The 21,814-nt window shown below is 34.3% G+C and overlaps 1 non-coding gene across 1 annotated transcript; it reads right to left on the bottom strand.

The window, feature by feature from the left end:
* Positions 1-3,479: 3,479 nt before the first annotated feature.
* Positions 3,480-3,598, bottom strand: LOC112474534. The gene has a single exon (XR_003044385.1). It is a non-coding gene; the product is annotated as a 5S ribosomal RNA (ribosomal RNA).
* Positions 3,599-21,814: the final 18,216 nt, after the last annotated feature.

Below are 21,814 nucleotides of genomic sequence, written 5' to 3'. Positions count from 1 at the left end.
TAATAACTCAAATTCCAAGCCCAGGGAAGCTTACAACCTCGCCAATCGAATGTTTTTATATCTGTTTCCAGACAGTGAAGACTGGAGATCATGTGCTGTGTCTAATGTTTAGCAAAATCTTAGTGAAACAAGGGCGATGGCGTGGGGGCTGGGGGAATTTAGCTAGGATAAAGAGGGAGACGGCTGAAGGAACCGAATCCCTTAAAAAAATCTTTCTTGAAGATAAATGTTGACAACTATAGTCAGAGGAGTGAAATGTTGAGAGAAATGGGGATAATTAACCAAGAAAAGCAAGCCAGATTGAGTCAGAAAAATGATCTTTCAGCCAGAAATCGCCTCCAACAATGGCATCAGGAGATGGTTACTTGCCCAGGGTGAGGTCAGTTTAAAAAAAGAGTAGAGGTTACCAACATATTCCTAATTTTCTTGAATTTGCTGTGATTCCAGCATCCAAGAGTTCATTTAAAGTCTTGAGACTGTTGTTACTTTCCCCAGGAAATCAGCTTATGGGCTCCATAAATGTAGAACCTACTGCGTTAAATAGTTACACTTCTTTCTTTTGTTTATTCTGAAACTCTTAGTTGGAGCCAGAATGTTATATGGTTTGGATTGAGCCATGAAAACCAGAACAATGCAGAAAGCACCCTTTCCTGTCCCAGTACAGATAGTAGCTATGAAAGTGCTGACAAATTTATTATCTTTTAGCTACTTACTGGCAAAAGAAAGTGGTAAGGCCATTCTTTTAAACAGTTAAGAAAAATGAGGAAGGAAGCTCTTGAACTTTGACATTTTAATATATAATTTAGGTAAAATTTAAGAAGCCTTGCTGGAAATCAAAATGTCATCTATAGCTTTATCAGTCATATCATGATCACTTACATAAATCAGGTATTTATTATACTCAGTTCTCTAATCTTTGAAGAGTAGAAATACTTTTTTATCCTAAAGGATGTTTTGATAATTAAAATTTACAGAGAACTTTTTAGGTCCTTAGTTGTAAATAATATACAGAAATATGTCTTTTAACCTTAGTAGAAACCATGTCTTCCAAACCCAGGTAACCGAGGCCAGGGTGGGAAATAAGACCATATAATAACATCCTTGTTTCTTAAGGGGGTGGGAGAGAGTAAAGGAACAATGTGTAACATTATGCTGCTATTGTGGCAGAGATAGCTAATGGAAATGTTTCATTTCTAAATCTGTAATTTTAGTTAGAGACAGTTTTCCATCAAATTAGATCAACTGGTTAAATTCAATTTGAACTTTTAAAAGCTTAATTTAATTTAGATTTGATTTACCAGATTGTTAAAAGTGGTGATCAATGGATGATCATGCAGCTTTTGGAAAAATAGTATCATATACTTGCTTGTCTCATTACATTATGTTATTACATAAAGTTCTTGATTACTTGTTATGGTACTCTCAAATCACACATTTTAAGGAAAAATCTTGATCCGTAAGACCATTTCTCCTTAAAGAACTGGAAAGGATTTATTATGAAATGAAAGTGATGATTAAGATAATTTAGAAGAGATCAGTAAGTGGGCTGTATTTCCAGAAAGGATGGGATTAAAGATGTCAAAAGAGATCTTTAAAAAAATAAGATAAAGTTAAGTGTTTTATTTATGTTTAAGGATGTGTGTGTGTTTAAACTAATAAAATAATTCTTTCAAAAGTACGTTTTCCAAAAGTTTTAAAGGCTCTAGCTTCTTTTATACATTTGCCCTTTAAAAATGTAGAGAATTTATTGCATAAAACTCCTACGAAGAAATAAGAATTCTGGTTGTTGCAATTAAGTTTGGAATCATTTTACAGAAGACAAAAAATCGTATAACTATCATCATGCTACAAAAAGCTACATAATTCATGGTTGGTCCACAAAGGATTAAAAGCCTTCACATAACTAATTAAAATGATAAAAAGCAAGATGTGCATGCAGGTATGTATGCTTCATGTGTGGAGAGTTGATAGTAAGTTAACATGGTAGCCTAACTCACTAGAATTGGGGGATATCCCTCGAATCTCAAATCTGAAGACCAGGGGTCTTAATGCAGCTACCCTGGTTCCATGCCTGCACCCAGAAATCCTAGGTGGAAATGTAGGAATCCTTGATTACTGCTCCAGAGTCCCCAGCTTGACTGTCCTACACTCGGTACTTTCTTCAAATACTTTATTTGAAACAATGTATAGGAAGTACATTTAGGAAGAACAATGCAGGGGTGGGGGGAGGCACTGACTGTTTCCATTGATGAAAAATAAAAAAAACTACTGTAAGAAGATCTTTTCATCATTTAAGAGCATCATACCTCCAAATTCTACTAAGTTATTATCTGACCATATCAGTGCCAGATGGTAAACTGTTTCACAGTCACAAGATCCTGGAATGTGAACTACAGATACTCAAAAACTTTTTTTTTTTTCAATGAATGCATATTAAACTTAAAATAGTAATGGCATATTAATCTAAACACGCTGGAATAAAGAAAAGAAAATCATACTTTCAGCAAAAATTAAGCAACTGCTTAGGTTAAGAGAAATAACCCTTTAGAATTAACAATAACAGTCAGACAGTAACATTAATAGAGCACTCTTTATGTGCATTAGGAATTGAACAGCCTGAATCCCAGCCAACAAATTTTTCTGGAATTTAGAAATAGCTTATGTTTATTTTTTATGTTTTTATCACTAAATTGCTAGAAAAATAAAAAATGGAGAACTAGTTTTCAGGTTCTAAAAAGCGTTTGCTGGAAATATATATCAGATGTCCAAACAAGTAGAACTTGATTTATTAGTATGATTTTCCTGGAGTTCCATTTCTGGAACAATATCTTATTAACCCCTTGCAGTGAGACCATTGTCTAATATTATTCAAGAAGAGAGGAAATGCAATGAAAGCAAGACTAAGGCTAATGAAATTCTGTGAATATTTTTATAAAGAAAAATATAATCTGATTAAAATATACAAATTTTACTTGAGAATGAAGTAAAATTTTCACATATAAGAAAAGTTCTATTACACTTCTAGAGTTTAACATACTATGAAGCAATGATGTCTCTCTCTCTTTTTTTTTTTTTTTTTTAATAGAGAAGATTTCCTTGAGTCCCAAAGACCTTTGAAGCTCAGGCAAAACAGCAATTTGGTGTGAGGGGTGGGGAAAGGGTGCATTTTGAACTAATAATATAATATCCTATTAAAGCTTGGTTTCTTTTATTATGGAACTTAATTTAGAATCCAAAATATTAGTTCTGTGGTTCTGGAATCTAGCTTAAATGCTGCAATGTAAGGCAACTTCAATAGATTATCTATTAATGACCAAATTACTTTTTTATGTATGTATATATATATGTATATGTATGTGTGTGTGTGTGTGTGTGTGTGTGTGTATTTTTTTTTTTTTTTTAGGTGAGGCAACCCTTGGTTGACCTCACGGATTGCAAGGACCTTGTCAGTTTATAATCCTTTATTTTTTTATTTTTTACGCCTACAGCACCTGGTCTTCTTAGGTGGTCTCCCATCCAAGCACTAACCAGGCCCAACCCTGCTTAATTTCCAAGATCAGATGGGATTGGGCTTGTTCAGGGTAGCATGGCCATAGACTTTAATGTTTATATTTTATGGGATCACTTGGATAAAATTAAAGAAAGCTACATTGCCTAGTTGGAGAAAATGAGATCACAAATACACTCCAGTTTTTCTATAAACTTGTTTTGTGACTGCTGACAGGTCTATTAATTGCTCAGTTTGCCATTACTACAATGAAGCAACTTTGTGGTGATGAGGTCTTAAACTACCAATCTCATTGAAAGAGTGAATGGAAAAAGATAACACATGTGGCCGTGTTTTGGCATCTTTGAGAGAACAGAGCATAACTCAGTGTGGTCTTATTGGCAGTAATATTATCAATACCATTAATTAAAAAAGAAAACAGTTTCTAGGTGTACATGATTTTGTGAAGAAGCTATATCCTGTCATACATGAAGTAGTTATAAGACATTTAGTGGCATGTCCTTTGGTAAAGTGAATCATCACTATCTATCTTGTATTTCTTGTCTGTGTAAATTTGGTGTATGTGCAGGTGTGTGATTTTGCATTTAAGAGGTAGATAATGTACCTGTAATTTTAAGTTGTAATTTTAACACGAAAGAAATTTGAAAGACATTGCCAATTTTTAGACTTCTGGATTATAGTTCTTTCTGAATGTTAATATTATCAGCTTCTTAAAGATTTAAAAATCTTCTTAAAGATTTTTAAAAATGTGTTTGAATGTAGAAACTTGTATAAACTGATTTAGACATGAAGCATGGTCTAAGTGTTATTGATTGATAATCCGAAAGTTATTCTAACCTGGCTGATTGGACTACTTTTAATTCATAGGAACCAAGGGTTGAAAGGCACAGATAGAATCTTGACTACTTTGTACTCAGAGTTATATATAATTCCAAAATAACTAGTTCTTTAGTCACTGGAAATAAAACACTTTTAGCATTTAACTTGAGAATACTTGAAATCCTAGTTTGACAGCATTCATACTCATTAAAAGCTCAGCCCGTGATCCATGTTTGCACAAGGATTTGGGAGTTACTTAAAATGGCCATGTAATAAACTGCTTCTCTGCAAATTAATACTTACTCCCCAACCCCATCTATAACCTGGGATCTTTAGAGAAAAAGGAAGCTGATAAGCAATAAAGAAATAGGAGGAAGATACAAACTGGTGAAATATTAACTATAGGGTCATTCCATCAGATCTCTAATGAATAAACAGAACAGTATTACTGTGACACCCATTTTGTGACACTTACTATTTTTAAATTAAATTGACTAGTTACAAATATATTTTCATCTTCAAATATTTAGAATATTTTCTCCATCTTCACCCCATTTTTTTCTGGATTTTGAAACTAGTATTTCTTTTTTGCATATTGCATATGTATATTCAACAACTGATCTAATTCTAGATTTTTAGTTTGTAAATATTACATTCTTACTTGTTTTATAGGTTCTCCAGTAATACAATGGTTTTACTCTCTACGGAAAAAAATCAATCCATCCCACAAAAATGTGTATTTTCAAAAAAGATAAATTATGTGGTGATAATTCATTCATATTAGTCGAGTATTCTCCATTGAATTTATTTAAGCTTAACTATTGTGTTTAAAATAATTTTGCTTATTAATATTTTATTTGAAATATTTTATTTTGGTGTAAGAAAAAATTTACCTAGTAACATCAACCTTATATTTTGAACAAACCACTCCAAATATGTTTGTTCATTCATTCAACGTAAGTTTGGAAGTCTCCTCTGTGCAGGCCTCTTTGCTAGACTTGGAGAAAACAGTTATGAACTAGACAAGAAAAAAAAAAAGCCCTTGTTCTCATAGGTGTTATGTTTTAATAGGAGAATAGATACAAAAAAAAAATAGACTAAATATGGCAATTTCAAATATTCATAAGTGTTAAGAAGAAACAAAATAACAGCGGAAGGTGAGGGCAAGGGCATCTTAGGTGTGTCTGTCAGGTAGGCCTGAGGGAAGGCTCTTTCAGCCAAGGGCAAGCTCATGGTCAAAAGCTAGTATTTAAGGAAGAGAGACTGGTGTGGACAATGGCCCTATGGTAGAAACTAGTGTCTGGTGGGGAGTGAGTTAGGGGAGAGAGGAGGGCATTTAAGAAGGTATCTGGAAGGATCAGGGCCCAGATCTTATGGACCCTGTTGGCGAGATGAAGGAACTTGTGTTTTCTTTTCATGGGAAGCCATAGGAGGGTTATAAGCAGAGAATTAACATCATCTGATTTACATTTAAAAAGAAAACTTTTTATTTTCTTGACCTTTCATAGTTAAGAATATGTTGTGTATTATGTTTAGACAGGTGTAAGAAAAAAAAAACTTCTTTTACATAGTCAAAGATAAGTTTCTCTTTATAGGGCTATAATATTGTATCACACCAAAATTGTAGACATATTTAACAATCTACATGACATTTCTTATACAGAAATTTAACAACTTTGTAGCAAAACAACTGATTAAAGATCTGTAAGAAATCTTTTTCTCAGTGAAAACTTAAGTAACTAAATGGCAGTGATTTTTATTATTTAAGAAGAATTTGAAATGGCCCACTTAAAAAAGAAACAACTCTGAACAACTGTGAAAAAAGAAACCATTTTGTTTAAATGTAATTATTAGATAAGTGTGATAGAACCACTTGACAAGGAGAACTTCTAACACTTAGAGCTAATTTTAGGGAGGTTCAGTCTGAGCCTCATTTTTGCAATGAGATAAAAATATACATAGATAAATCTAGTGATACTTTAAAGCATTCAGTTAGTCATAAAAGGGCCACAGAGCAGGGAACTTTGTGGAAGAGGTAGGAAGCAAGGTGATACCTTTTGGTATTGGTGAGTTGTCTTTCTTTTAGAGGGGTATACATGTTCTAGTGTAGCATTTTTGTTAAATATCATTCTAAAACTTAAATTATTTTATAACTTAATTCTGAAAGTTTTGAATATTGATCATATTAGTTTATAATAGCACCTTATTATGGGTTGAAAATATTACCCAAACTTTATAGCCCACCTTATTAATGACTTTTATTTCTAGGTGACTTCTATTTTCAAAAATCAAAAACATTTTGAAGATGAACATTTATCACTTAACGATATTTTAAAAATTATAAATATGGTAAAATATCAAATTAAAAAATACTCAAATTATATTTTATCTTTGAAAGAAAATTGCATGTATGCATACATAGAAAAAGAATTTTGTGAAAAATACATCAGAATTTAAATAGTGGCCACCTCTGGGTGATTATAGGCTTTTTTTTTTTTTTTTTTTGCTTGATATTCTTATATTTTCCAAATTTTCTGCAATGATCACATATGATTTTTATCTGAATGTATTACTTTTATGTAAAAAAATGTATCCACACACATCACCTAAATCAAAATTAAAGGTATCACAATAGATGAGACTACAATTTTAGCTATGTGATAGATGACACTTCATAATTGCTATCCCAAGATAAATTGCCCCTCAGAAATAGTATGTATTTTAATTCCACCTTAATATAATATTAGGAATAATGAGTGCTTTTTCAGTTGAATAAGATTAATGCAAGTACACTTTTAAAGAGTTAATTTATGAAATAAAAAGGAATTAAAAGGACATAAAGGACAGAAAAAGAATTAAAATATGAGAAGGAAAGTTGAAAGAAAATGGGGTGTCAGGAAACTTTTGTTCTGTTGTAGGCTCTGCAGCATTTTAGCTAGCTATGTGTCCTTGAACCAGTCATAACCTCTCTGAGTCTCATATTCTTTAATCTGTAAAATAAGGAGTTAGTGAAGATAGCTGTTTTTGGTTCTAAAATTTTATGAATCTAGACTCCCAAAGGACAAATTTAAAGTCTTAGTTTTGCATTTAACAGCCAACATACAAATGGGCTCACAAAATGTTTTGCCTCTGCTTTGGTAATATTCAAATTTGTTATTTATTGCCTGATCCCCCAAAGTACCTTCCTGCCTCAGGACCTTAGCACTTACTGTTCCTTTTGCTTATTCTTTGAAATATTTACTTGCCTCATTCCCTCACCTACTTCCGGTCTGCTCACATGTCACCTTTTCAGTGAGACCTATGCTGACTACACTATTTTAAACTGTAAGTCTCTCTCACTCCCTTCTCTTTTTCCTGCTTTATTTTTTCCTGGAGCACTTATTACTTTCTAATATGTTATTAACTCATTTTATTTGTTGTCTATCTTCCCACACTAAAATTGATTGCTCCAAGGAGCTCATACACTTTAATCTGTCTTATTCATTCTTGTATTCTACAATAAAGCCTGGCACATATTAGATTATCACTAAATATTGTATCAGTAAATAAATTTCCCATTTTTATAAGATCCTACAACATTTCCATTCAATATGAAAATAAAGCAATAAATTGGGTCCAAGTCATGGAACATCGTTACAGTGGGCAATTCCCTATAAAACCAGATATTTTAATAAACATTTATCTTTAAGAGAAAAAAAGAGTCATTTTAATTATTAGACAAAGCTTTTTTAAAACCTTTGCAAAAATATCAGAAAATATGCAAGCTATATATTAGATCATATGTAGAAGTATTCTATAGAAAGCATCTTTAGTATTCTGAGAATACAGCACTGTATATTCTGTAGAAAGCATAAGATTGAAATTTTGATCAAAGTACACATTCCTTTGACACAAGCCATTCTTAACCATATTTCATTCAAGGTGCATTCAAATATTTTTTATTGAAATTTTTTATTTGGTGTAATAGTCTAGTTTAAATAGCATTTTTTTTTACATAGAAAAATTTAGAGAACAGAGCCACTTTGGGGGTAAAAAAATAGTTATTTAGTTTTTTAAATGTAGATCTATAGATATGTCACTGTAGTCACAAACCACTAGGGAAAAAAAGCTCTATTTTGAATTCACATAATCTAAATGCTCTGGATTAATAAATACCTAGCCTTAAAAAAAAAATGTCTTTTATAGACTCCTCCAGCTTTATTTTCTTCATCTGTTTGGTTTGGCTGCTCTCATTTACATACTTGTTCTCATTAGGGTTTGAATTTCAGAGCTGGCCTCACTCTGCAGTGGGAACAAATGTCTTGCCATGTGATACTAACTTTCCATTACATTCTGAAGCATTTGCAGTCCCAAAGGCAAAGAATTTATGGTTGGTACTTGAGAGATGGAACTATCACATAAAAGTAGCCAAATCTGAAAACATATTTTTTCTGATGGCCAATATAATTTCAAGATAATGAGAACTCAGAATAATCAGCTAATGACCAAAAAGAAATCATTGTTAAAACACTGTTTTTTGTTTGTTTGTTTTTGTTTTTTGGCAAAAAATAGCTAATGTTTCTAGTTGGTTGATAATTTTCATAGCAACCATTGTATTTGGCACATCCTAAACACCTTTCATTAGAAGCCTTCAGACCCCTTTGAAGCAGATTATTATACTCTGGAACAGTTCTGAGAATAAGGGAGAATAATACACAAGTTTTGCTGATATTCTGTAGTTGTATAGAGAGCATAGTGTAGCAAGTACTTAAAATGCACTACAAGATTTTTCAATAATTCTCCGGCCAAGTAGGAAAGTGAGTAGATGTGCAAGAGAGATTCAGAGGTACTGAAAGTCAATCCCCAAATTAGAATTTGGTCAGAATTCCAAACTTAATTGTTTTATTTTTAAATGAATGAATGAATGAATTGTGGAGGTTACTTCAATAGTGGGGTCACTATTAATATCCATGAAAATAACAATGGTTCGTATTTCCCAGGAGTTCTGTATACTTCCCAACTTTTCCTTATTTTTCACTATGCTCCATGAGATTTTTTGCTGGCAAGTATTATTCTAGTTTTGGCCAGAAAGTCAAAGGAAAAGACTATTAAGAATAGCAATCAATAACTGTAAGAACTCAACACAGATCTGTTCATATCTCTGGTCATATCCTGCATTCTGGTAACACTTTATGGTTTTATAACTCTTGCCATGTGTCAGAATTCTACATTGGTGTGACCTTGGACAAGTCACTCAGCCCATGGCCGTGGCTCCCATTTGGTAAGCCACGTTTAACAGATGCCCTCTATGAAGTCTACAGGAATGTTTCAGAATTAATAATAGAGTTGTCCAACACATTATGAACTCTTTAAAACAAAGGTATTATTATAAATGTAAGGTATTATTATTCATCTAATTTGGGAAACAAATTTAGAGAGACTGAGTTGGCTCTAAGTATTTAACCACATTGATCACAAGAAACACATAAAACCATGGGTTATAATGTTTATATTTTACAGCTTAGATAAAAAACATAAGATTTTATAACAAAGGGCAAAATATTGCCTCTTCAATGGGAATAGTGCTTTCTAAAAAATATAATCATAATATTCATTCTGAACTATAAATTCACTACTTTTATTTAAATTCATCAAACTGACGATGATTTTACCAATTATTGTTCAACATTAAGGCTACATATGACAACTGATGACAAAACCAGTTTGTTTGAAAGATACTCAATTTTAGGGTAATTAATCCCATAATTACTATGACATATAAAATGAAGAAATAGGTAGTATTTTTGATAAAAATAGTATTTTCCATATATATAATCAGAAAAATATAAGCAAGTTAAGATGATTAGCTACAATAGCCTTGTCATATAGCTTATTTTTAGAATAAAATCTCCTTAAGAACATTAACTATTTTATAAGGTGCGTCAATTTATAGGAAATCATGTTCTCTAGCTTCTAAATTATTCTTTTAAAAATATATTGTTACCCAAATCCACATGATTGATAGATTACTTGTACTTATTAAAGATTGCTAACATCAGAAAATGATTATTTTAAATTATTTTATTTAAAATTTTTTATAATGGAAAATTCCAATATATATAAAAGTAGAGAGAACTGTATAATGAATGACAATACTTACATATTCAGCTAGGTTCATAGAAAATGGAGAAAAAAAGCAAGCAGCAGAAAGATGGAAAAGAATGAGTGTTTAGCATATGCCAGGCAGTGTGGTAGACACTTAAATTATCTTCATTTAGTCTATACAACAACATGGGATAAGCATTATCATCTCCAATTTAGAGATGAAGAAACTAAACCTCAGACATATCAAGGACTTCCTCAAGAGTTCAGAATCAGCCACATTTAAACTGGACCTAAGTGCTTCCCAGGTCCATGTTCTCTCCATTTACTCCTTTTAATGATTTATGAATCACCAGATTAGATGTTCCTAAGCTTGTGAGGAGGAACTACTTTGTGGGTTTTTGTTTTGTTGTGAGATCTTATGGTGGTGGAAGGAGAGGCCAAGAGAAAAGGGGTTGAACCTCTCACAGGTGAATTCAAGGAGAAGGGCTGATGAAGTGAGGTTCTTGAGTGGGGAAGGATGTGGGCAGGAGGTAGTTGCTTGCCACATTAAAGAAGCAAGGGACCAGTGCAGAGTTTGGGGTGGACCAGTTAATTAGTCTGGTGGTTGGGAACCACTGCTGTGGTTGAATAAGTCTCTCCAGAGGACTTTCTGTTCACTTGTGTTAAGGAGTAGAGCTTTCATAAGATGAGATAAAGAATTTTATTTTTATAGTCTTAAAAAGAAAAGAAAAGAAAAGAAAACTGGAAATGTTGGTGTGCCATTCTATTTCAATTAAAATGAAGATGCATCTTTAGTTGGAATGTGTGTGTAACTGTTTTGGAATTAGATGCTCCAGGGTCAGACTATCTCCACACAACAGACAAGCAAATTCCCGGGATACCAGGCAATGTTTTCAGCAGGCTGCTGCTGCTTCCTGTCCCAGAGAAGAGGAGTCTCTGGTTCCAGTCCCAGCTTTGCAATTGGCAAATCATCTCACCTCTCTCTGCCTCTGTTTTTCCTCCTTTGAAAAATAAGGAGGCTGAACTGGACAGTTCCTAGACCTTCTTCCAGCTCTTCCGCTCTGTGGTTCCACGAGAAGTCAGAAATAGCATCTTATCCCTTAGGCACCCTAGGGGAATAAAACCAAAACAATTACCTCTCATGGTAAAACTCTCTGTCTACTATTCAAATTTTAGTGTCTGAAGATTTAAAGTTCATTAATTCTGTAGACTCATCAGGAAGCAGATCAGCTGACATTTCCATACACTCATTTGAACGTGTTTTAACATTGTTAGATAATTTTTCTGTAGGCTGAAACTTTGCTAAGAGTTAATTCAATTTTTTTTTGATAGTTCATTTTGAAATTTAAAATAATTGACTTATTTGGTTGTCCTACTTAGGTGCTTTTTAAATCTCAAATAATTTTGTCAAGCATTAAAATTCACTCTCTGCCCTTAGAAATTATTTTAGGGAGAACTGCTTGCTACATGAAAGATAAATGAAAATTAAAATATTATAATATTTGTTATTTAAATATGTATACCTTAATGAGGAATACCTGCTAAATGGAAACAATTTACTGTAATATTACTTCATACTTTTCTACTGTATAAAGTTCATTAATTTACAAATGGGTGGATAATCTTGGTAAGAAAATGAAAATACTTTTAATTGTGTGAAAATATAGATTCATCTTCTTTTGGAGTGGCATTTGCTTAGCATGCATATGTTGAGTTCCTATTAACTCAAGGAGCACTGCTGACTTGTTGAGGTTACACAGATAAGTCAGGTATGCTCCCTGTCCGAGGAAAATAAAAGCTAGTAAAACATGCTTGTTGTTCATCTGGAAAAAAGAGAGCTTATATAGCTTTTCTATTATATTACCTCATTTGAACCAATGGCATGGTATTATTTTCTTTAATTTACTCATGAGGAAACTGAGTCTTGTAGAGGTTAAGTTATTGTAATAGTCAACTTGTTATTTCTTGCTCAGTATTTGTTGTCCTGTTGAAAACTCTAGGACTTTGTCATGTCAATCCTTTTTACTCTGTAGTCCCAGTGCCTAGCAAAGTACCTGGAACATAAAAGGTGCTCAATACACATTTGATGGGTTAATAAATATTATATTATTAATACATCCAAGAATTATTGAATTACCGATAAGCATTAGTAGCATTAGTCTTCTCATTCTTCAAGCAAGTGCTCTCTTACTATGTCTTGCCGCCTCTTTAATTATGTCTGTTTAGTATTAACAGGATGAATGCTTGAGGTCTGGAAAAAGAATTATCTGCTACCTAATTTTTAAAGAAGGAAAGAGATTGCTTTTGAAAAGCAAAAACTGAACACCCTTACAAAAACACCAGGATAAATCTCCCAGGACTCGGATCTGTTAAAATATTTTTCTCTTTATGAAGAAACAATTATGTCACATGTATCGACCTTTCTTATTGTTTAATGGTTTGGAATAATTTTTCATTGGCCATTAGAAGAGACAGCAGCAAGTATGAGGGTCTAGAAGTACTTTGTGTGCTTTATTAGTAATTTAGATGATATTTATGAAGCTCAGTTTATGGGTTATGCTAAGATACAGGCTTATTAGCACTAAGGATGGAATTGAAAATGATCTTGGCCAAATTGAGAGTTGTTAATCCTAAAGAGGGACACATGTAGGCCAGAAAAACAAATGTATAATAACTGTAGCATGCAACTGTGGCAGGAAGGAATTTAGAGTACCAAATTAATCACAAAGTAATTCTTGTATAACATTCTTTATACTGTTAACTGAAATACTCTGGTTGGTCGAGGGCCTACCAGTTTAAGGGATTTGTAACAAATTGTATGAGATTCGGAGAATATAGAAAATAATTGAAGATTGGAAATTTGGGAATGTGAAACATAGAAAATAAGTTGAATTTTGGTCATGTAAGGTCTCAAAAATTTTTACTTCTCAAATACCATTTCTCAGAAGCTACTCCAGGATGTGCTCCACCAAAAGGAGGAGATTAAGTGAAACAGAGGAAGACAATGAATACAGGGTACAGGCAAAGGGTGTTCTCAGGAGAAAAGGGAGGGAAATCCCAGGTGGCAAATATGAACCTGGTGTCCAGGACTATCCATCTGGTGGATGCACATTGCAAGGTGCGAGGAAAATCTTTGAGAAGATGAACATGAAAAAACCCTGATGTATTTGAACATTTTAAGAAAAAAGTTAAACAATTGATGGAGAGTTTGGGGTGAAATTCATGATAGTACATAGAATTTTTGGCAAAACAAACAAAAACCAACTCCAAAGAAACATGTTTGAGCCAATAAGAAGAATTATAGTATATATATGACAGAGCTTAGCTATAAATAACATTTATATACCCACTATAATATAAGCAGTAGGTGTTAATCTAACCTAAATTATTATCTAATGATATTGAGTAGATGAAGAGATGAGAAGGGAAGCTGTATGTGATGGGGAGGGAAAGGGTGGTGAAAGAAAGCTATATCCTTATATTCCAAAATGAGAAGTCAGAGAAAGTGCCTGAAAAATCAAATTAGCAATAGGAGAAAATATAGCATACTTAAAGTTGTGGAAGTAAACACCAAAACATTAGTTAACAGATTAATCAAACAACAAAACAAAATAGCTAAAAACATTAAGTATGTTTGGAGTGGGAAGAAAGGTGCTGGGGGAGGCAGGAGGGACTGCTGTTTCACAGCCAACTGTATAAATCAGATTCTTTAAACTACATGCATGTATAGCTTTGATTAAAACAAACAAAAAACCAAATTATATAACTAAATAAAAATATAAGTTAGAGGTGAGCTAATAATACCCAAATGTGGGGAAATTTGTCTTTTCTCAGGGTGATCACTAACTGCTTGTTGTATTTGTGAAGTCAAGATTTTGCTTAATGCTGTGTTATGGTAAGGGTTGTTCTTTAGGTGTTTCTAGACAGATGAGGCATTTCCTTTCCTGAAGCTGTGTGGGACTAACGACCCACATTCAACAGTCTGGCATGGCTTATGGAATAAGGCCTGAGTACATTGCCCTCGCTCATCTTCTGGGTTCCTCATAACTCTGTGTGCCTCCGGCAGAGGTGTGAAGGAGAGAGCACTGGCTTTGTAGACACACAGACTTAAGGTCAGACTCCAGCTCAATCATATGCTATTTATGTGACCTCAGAAAACTTACCTAACCTCTCTGAACCATAATTTCCTCATCCATAAAATTGGACTATGTGATACCCATCTCATAGCAAGCAGTACTAAGTGATTAAATGAAATTATGTTTATAAAGTAGTTGGCAGATATTCAAAAAAATATCAGTTCCCTCCCCTTTGAGATAGTAATTCCCTCAGGTTCAGAACATTAATCATTTGAATCGTATTATAATGGTGTCTGTTCAACTTTAACACAATCAAGTAGAGAATTAAGATGTATATTTTAAATATATGTTTTACCTTTTACATGATGCAAAGCAACTAGTTCTCCCATCCTAGATGGATGTGCTTTAAAAAGAATTGATTTACTCAAATTAGATAGTTATTTTGATGTTTTGTAGACACAACCTCAGTGTTTATGTGTTACATGCTAATACCGTGAAAAGACTTCAGAAATACTCAAGGCCTGTAGGTGATGGAATAGTCAACACATGCCCCATCCAGCCAGTCTCCCAAATTGCTACATAACCCCTGAGACCTTGTGAATCATGGTTTATAAACAACTATTCATAGATACAGGTATTTCCCTTAGGGTATTATTTATGTGAGGCTGCTAAAGAGCAATTTTTTTTTTTTGTCTTGCTAAGTATTAACTCTAGCACCTGGGTCACAAAGCAGAGGGATGGGAGGGTGGAGAAGAATCTACTTAGGAAAAGAGGCTGAAGAGGCCCCTTGCAGAGAGGATAGCAAAGAGAAGTGAGCCTTTCAAGAAAAATCTTCCTAGGGAACAAGGACCATGTGGTTCCATGGTCCTCCATAGTCCAGATGCCAAGAATGAATGATCCTGGTTGAAGAGCAACTTGCCCGTTTTGTGATTCTGCCCAAAATGGATTTCCAGATGAAAGATTAAAAATAAATAAATAAAAAATCAACTCTATGTTGCTGCCTCTCAAATCTACTTAGATATTAACAGTTTAGTGCCTATAACAGGAATGAGTACCTATATTCACATTGAAATTCTTTTATTCAATAAAATATTTTCATCTTATATGTTTTTAATAACGCAGCCAGTAACCATTTTTATTTTTTCAGAATCAGCTCACAGTAAAATATATTTCTCACTTTTGATCTAGGTAAAAAAGCATTGAGTTCTTACTTTGTATTATTCCATTTTCCTTACCTAAAACAGTAACAAAAATCCATTCAATCAGCTATCTCAAGGCTATACACTTATGGATTGATATTGAATTCAGAATCCATTTTGTTTGTCTTTACCTATCTGCTAATATTAATCAGAATAATGGTTATACTTGTTCTTTGAGTTTTTCTAAGTAGTCCAAGTGTTTATCAATACTGAACATATATAAGATAACTGTTAATACTCTTTTCATGGTTTATGTAAATATTGTCCTAGATGTCAAATACAGCAAAATGAGATGGCAAAACTACTCAGATCATGATAGTTCATAGGATAGAAATAATCCAGAGTGCTTTTTTTTCTCAGTGAAGGCCATATGACATGTTTGCCTTCCATTTACCTGTCCTTCCCTTTTTGAGAAAAATCGGCCTCAACTTATATTCCAGGTGTGGTATTGCCCCACCCCCAATGGTCAAGAAGACGATGTTGATACTGAGACTTCCTAGGAACAAGTCTTCTTACTGCTGTGAGACCACATTATCTGATTAAAAGATCATCAATGCATCCTTCAGACTGATTTATGACCAAAATCAGAAACTGTGAATTAAAAAATGGGTTCTATGGAAGGTCACATCACAAGGTGATCTGATCAGAATTCCTAACTGGACAGACAGGTCATGGTGGGTAGTCACTCCCCAGGAATATAATTTTTTAATAAAAGTTTTATCTTTGTTTTAAGCAAGTCCTGCCAATTGTTTCTGTGCATCTAGGTTAATACATCTTTGAAATAGACTGTAACCACTCTCAAGAAAGCACATAATCTTGTTAACTATCCTGTAATCCAATCCTCACCTTGCTTTCTCCCTCCTCCATGCACTTCCCTCCTTAATTTCAGTTGCATAAAAGAAGCTGCAAAACCGTTATTCTCAGGACCATTTGAGATCTTGCTCCCCGGCATAAGTCTTCTGTTTGGCTCAAATAAGCACTTACAAAAATTCAAAAAATATTTTTCAATCATTCACTAATTGAATTCATCAGTTCCCTGAATTGAGCACCTGTTGCACTCCAGGAATACCAGATGACTGTGACAGAGTAGCTGGCCTGGAGAGGCTTATTTTCTATTTAGGGATGATGGTGGAGGGAGAGGAACATAGATTTGGAAATAGGCAATGATGGTAAAAATGACAATGAAAATATGTAGAAAGGTTAAAAAAGCACAAAAACTAGTAAGGCCAACCCTAGAACTTTCCAGAAAGGCTTCCATAGATAAGGTGAAGTCTTGGCTTGGTCTCAAAGGCCTTGTAAGAATTTGCCAGTCAGGCAAAGGGGACATTAAAGACATTTCTGAAGGATAGCAAAGGAACAGCATATGATAGAGGAATAGGGTTTGGAACCAAACAATATATTTAGGTAATGTCATGAGACCGTGTGTGGCTCGGTTAAGAAGTACACATGGGAAGGTGGTGGGAGGTGAGAAACAAAAGGTAGAACATCCCATAGATGAGTAACAGGAATGACAGGCTCCAAGAACATTGCTGACAGTGAAGATGGGCTGGGGTGAGCTGAGAGACTAGTTAGGTAGGAGTAGTCCAGGTGAGAGACTAAAAAGTTCTGAAGTATGATAAGCATGTCAAGAAGGAGATGATAAGTAATTAGAAATCATTTAAAAATGTAAAGTACTATGTAAAATCATAAAAGACATCTATTATTGGCGTTATTATCTGTCCTAACTTGGAGTCTGCTGGGAGAACCCATCTCCAGTTTAATAAATATTTTCTGTGGCCTATCTAATGCACAATGCCATGTACAGTAGGTATGCGCTAGCATCAAACAGTCTCCTCCTGACTTCCCAGAATTTATTATGAAGGCTATTTGTGGAACAAGCTCATTTTAGTCTCTTTAAACATCATAAAACAAACTTAGATTGCCCACTTGGTTTTCTTTAAGTATCTTGCAGAAGCTGATTAACTTTGGTTCTAGTACAAGAGATAATGGCATTATAACTTCTGTAGAATTGGTAAAATGGTAAAATTTAAGTATGTTGTGAAAGACACCCGTGATTTCATAATTTTTCACTTAGACAATTGAATCAATGGCTTTGCCAAAGCATTTCAGCATTCCAGCCTTGTGATAAAATGGAATCAAGTTCGAGTTGTTTTTTAACCTTCATTTTAAGAAACTAAGTGGCACTTATGGCTCAAACTGTAAACATTTGTAAATAGACATGTTTGGATTTGACAATGATTTGACTAAATATCTATGCTAAATCCATCAATGACACAGCTGAGGAAATAATTTCTGGAAGAATTTTTACTGTTCTTCTGTGTTCCTCAGGCAGGAAGCCACAGGAAATAATGTATTGTGGTACATATTTCCCTTCAGGATTTGGTGTGTCATTCATTGTGCAGAATTTTGCTTTCCAGCTGCCTGTAATTCACATTTTTGTACTTGCTTTTCCCTCTAGGATAATTTGATGAAGTCAGTTCCTCAGAAATAGAAAATGTCTCTTTATTTTTTAGGTCAGCTTTGTTTGTTTATTTGTTTTTTTCCGATTGATAGATAAACCTGATTAAACAAAAAAGATTTAAGTAGCCAGAGTCAATTATTTTGACATACGAAATAACCATAATTGTAATATGAAATAGTGATTAGATAATTTTAATAATCTAATAGGATATGTGTTTTTGATTTAATGAAAATGAGATCTGTCAAAATTGGAGCAGTTAAAGATATGGTAAATTAGAACCTGGAAGATGGAAATGAAAATCATCTTTTTTCTGAGAGAAACTTACTATTATCTTATTAGTTTATTTTAAAGTTTCTTTGCATTTCTTTTTTTTCGCTTTGCCCTTTATTGGAGAGTGAAACATTTTTCCCACTCTTAAATGGAAAAGTAGTAGAATAATAGAATGCTTTCAAGTCAGAACTAATATTCTCATGGTAAGCAACTGTTTCTTTCAAACACCTGTACCAGTGATTTTTCAACCCTACCTGTGCATTAGAATCACCTGGAAAACTTAAGAAAAAAAAGCAATGCACATGCACAGACTCCACCCCCAGAATTACTGATTTGATTGGTATGGGATGAGGCCTAGGTGTTTATATTTCTTAAAACTTCTCAGGCTGACTCTAATGAACAGCAAAGTTGAGATCACTGAGCTCTCCTGTCCTTTGTACAGGTATTCGCAGGCTCATTTTACCTGCCAAACATGACTTCTCCATCACCCACTTAAGGGCTGCTCTTGAGATAACTGTGACAATCAAGAGCAGTGGTCTTAAAGGGAGGGGCTCCAGATGATTTCTTAGGGTATGAGAAAAATATGTGAACTCCTATTTTTTATTCTCATTCTTTAAAGATATCTGCTTTTAGAATATTTTATGGTGCACATACTAGTTAGTACAAAAGACTTTTTTTTTTTTTTGTAGCTGGGAATGCACTATCAAAATGTTCACAACCTTTGAGAAAGGCAAAACACATAACATTCTTTTTCTCATTACTTAGGTCTCAATTCTTTGCTGTCACCAAGAGCAGCTCAAATATTGGCTTTTGTTCCTACTGATTGCTGCAGAGTATCCTAGAGCTATGTATGGAGTCTTACAAGATGTTTGTCTTCTACTTCACAGCCCCAGAAGGAGCAGTATTATATGAAAACCATAGAATACAGTCTCTCTTGCTGGATATCTGCCCTTTCCAGAGTTCCTGATACAACTTCACCTCCTGGCTCCTTTTCGTAGTAAAATTTTCTCTCACCCTTCTAAGTTATTCTAAAATGCACAAGCACTTTTGGAGACAGCAGCAGAAGGAGAGGTTTTAATGTAGAAATGCCTTTAAAATATCTCTTCATATTAAGTAATTGTTTTTAAGGTATAACAATGATACTATGGTTATTTAAAAAGAATAAAAGGAATCTTTATCTTTTAGAGATTCATACTGTAGTATTTATGGATGAAATGTATCTTAAACTAATATAAGAGTATATTTAATCACAATAATTAAAAAAAAAAACTAACATGAGAAGGGGGAAATGGATAGAGGTTAGATGATGCATGACAGGCTGGCAATTGGCAATAATTGACAATTATTGATTCAGAGTAATGGGTACATGAAAGTCATTATTATATTCTGGTTGCTTTTTTTGTATATTCAATTTTCTATAATGAAAAGTTTTAAAAAATCTTTTGGATCATTTCTGCTTCATTTGTTTAAAAAGAAAACCCTCAGCCCAGTATAATAAGGGTGTCTCAAACCACTGCACTTAGGCCTGAGCAATTTCAGATATGGGCCTCAGATTGTGTCCTGCAGTGATTCGGCTCCTTCTGGTACTGCTTTTCTTTTTCTTCTCTATCCTTACTCACTTTCCTCCCCTCCATCCATGTCTGTCATCTGTTTCTCAACCTGCTGACCATCACTCTCCTACAGTTAGCACCCCCTCTTCTCTTGTCTCTTCCATCTGCCTATAGAGTTTTCCTATCAAATCATTTTGTTCTCTGCCTCACCCTAAATCTCCCTCAGACATCATATACTTGAACCTAGTCAGTGACCTCAGGCCATTTTCTCATCCCGCCACTTAGTTTTGCCAGAGAGCTTGGCCACAGCACAATCCTCTGCTATTTTTGTTCTGAGGGCTGATATGCCAGTAGGGCCAGAAAAGCAGCTTTTCTCACTTCTTTCGTGGGCTCGTTCTTGATCTCCTGTCTTTGGCCTGAAGTCTCACCTTATGTGTTCTGCATCTTCCAGCCTCATGTCACAATCATGTGTGAGGGGATTTCAGATACTCACATATTAGAGGGAGGTGACTTTCCTGCTCCCTTCTGCTATGTGCAGTGGAAACTACCCCTTCCTTGTTTCCATGAAATGGAAAGTGTAGATGCAGGTTTCAGAGTTTCTGTTGGGGGAATTTCTAGGATGCCTATTAATTTTCTTAAGTTTTTATGCCCTTTTTAAATATGAGTTGCTCTGAAAGTCCCTAAAGCATTTGCCATCATTATTGTAATTAAACCCTGATATTTGGAGAATTTCATGTTTTTCAAATAACCTGCACATATGTAATCTCTTTTGTACCATCATTTATTGTTCTTCTGTCATGTGCACAGCACCTGCTTTGCATTTTCTATGACTATTGTTGAGAAGGGCCTCTCTCAGCCCCTCCATTCATTCCTGTCTGGATCTTGTTTTTTCCTAACAACTTTTTGGTCCTCCAAGGCTACTCGATATTGCATCACCACTTCCCTTTCTCCTACTGCTCTGTGACCTACCAGGTGAAAAGGGTTGGTCAGTGTGAACAAGCTAGCATCATAGTGTGGGCAGCTACATTCGTCTTGACCTACAGCTGGGCCTGGGTTGGAGAACTGGCGGGGAGGAGCTGGAGCAGGAAGAGGGGAGAAGAAACTGATAATTTTTCACTTTCTCTTCTCTCTTTACACTTCCAATTTTAGAGCGACTAGGGGCAAATCTCCTGCTGTAAGTAGGGCCTCCACTTCAACTTGTGTTTCAAGGACACTAGGAGAATTCAGCTTAGGTACTCCTAGCCCTACCTGCACCCCCAGGACTGAGACCAAATAGAGGAAAGGAAGAAAAAGAGGAGGCACCAGGGCAATGCAAGGCAGTCCTAGGAAGGTGGGGAGAGGAAGAAAGAGAGAGAGAGAGAGAGGTGGGAGAAGAGACCAGCAAAGAGGGAGAGGAAGAGGAAAGTATTTACTCTTTCATCTATTTCCTGTTAGAAGAAAACTGGATTATCCTGTGCCTTACTTCATTAAAATGCATTTCACAGACTTCTGAGGAGATATTTAAAATGTCGCAATGGTGGATGAGCTATTGATATGCTAGGGTTTTATGGGCAAAATGAGGCAATTTTTCAGATACTTCCTAAGCAAGAAGTTCCTGATATTGAAGAGACAATCATCTGATGACCATATTTATCCAAGTTTACTTCACAGCTCTTCAATAATATATTTCATATAATATATATTTTATACAAGGTTGATGATGTTTTGACTCAATTTTCCAGGCCATTGAAGGTAATTGCTTAAAAACTCTCTTTTGCCTATACAGAGAGGTTTATGTATTGATAAATTTGACTTATTCTTTTTGTATAATTCTTGGCAGGACCATTTAGATAACATTCGTCTTTCTT

The sequence above is a fragment of the Pteropus alecto genome, unplaced genomic scaffold (genome assembly GCF_000325575.1).
Source record: "Pteropus alecto unplaced genomic scaffold, ASM32557v1 scaffold239, whole genome shotgun sequence".
NCBI classification, from domain to species: Eukaryota; Metazoa; Chordata; class Mammalia; order Chiroptera; family Pteropodidae; genus Pteropus; species Pteropus alecto.
This window is presented reverse-complemented; position numbering and strand designations above follow the sequence as displayed.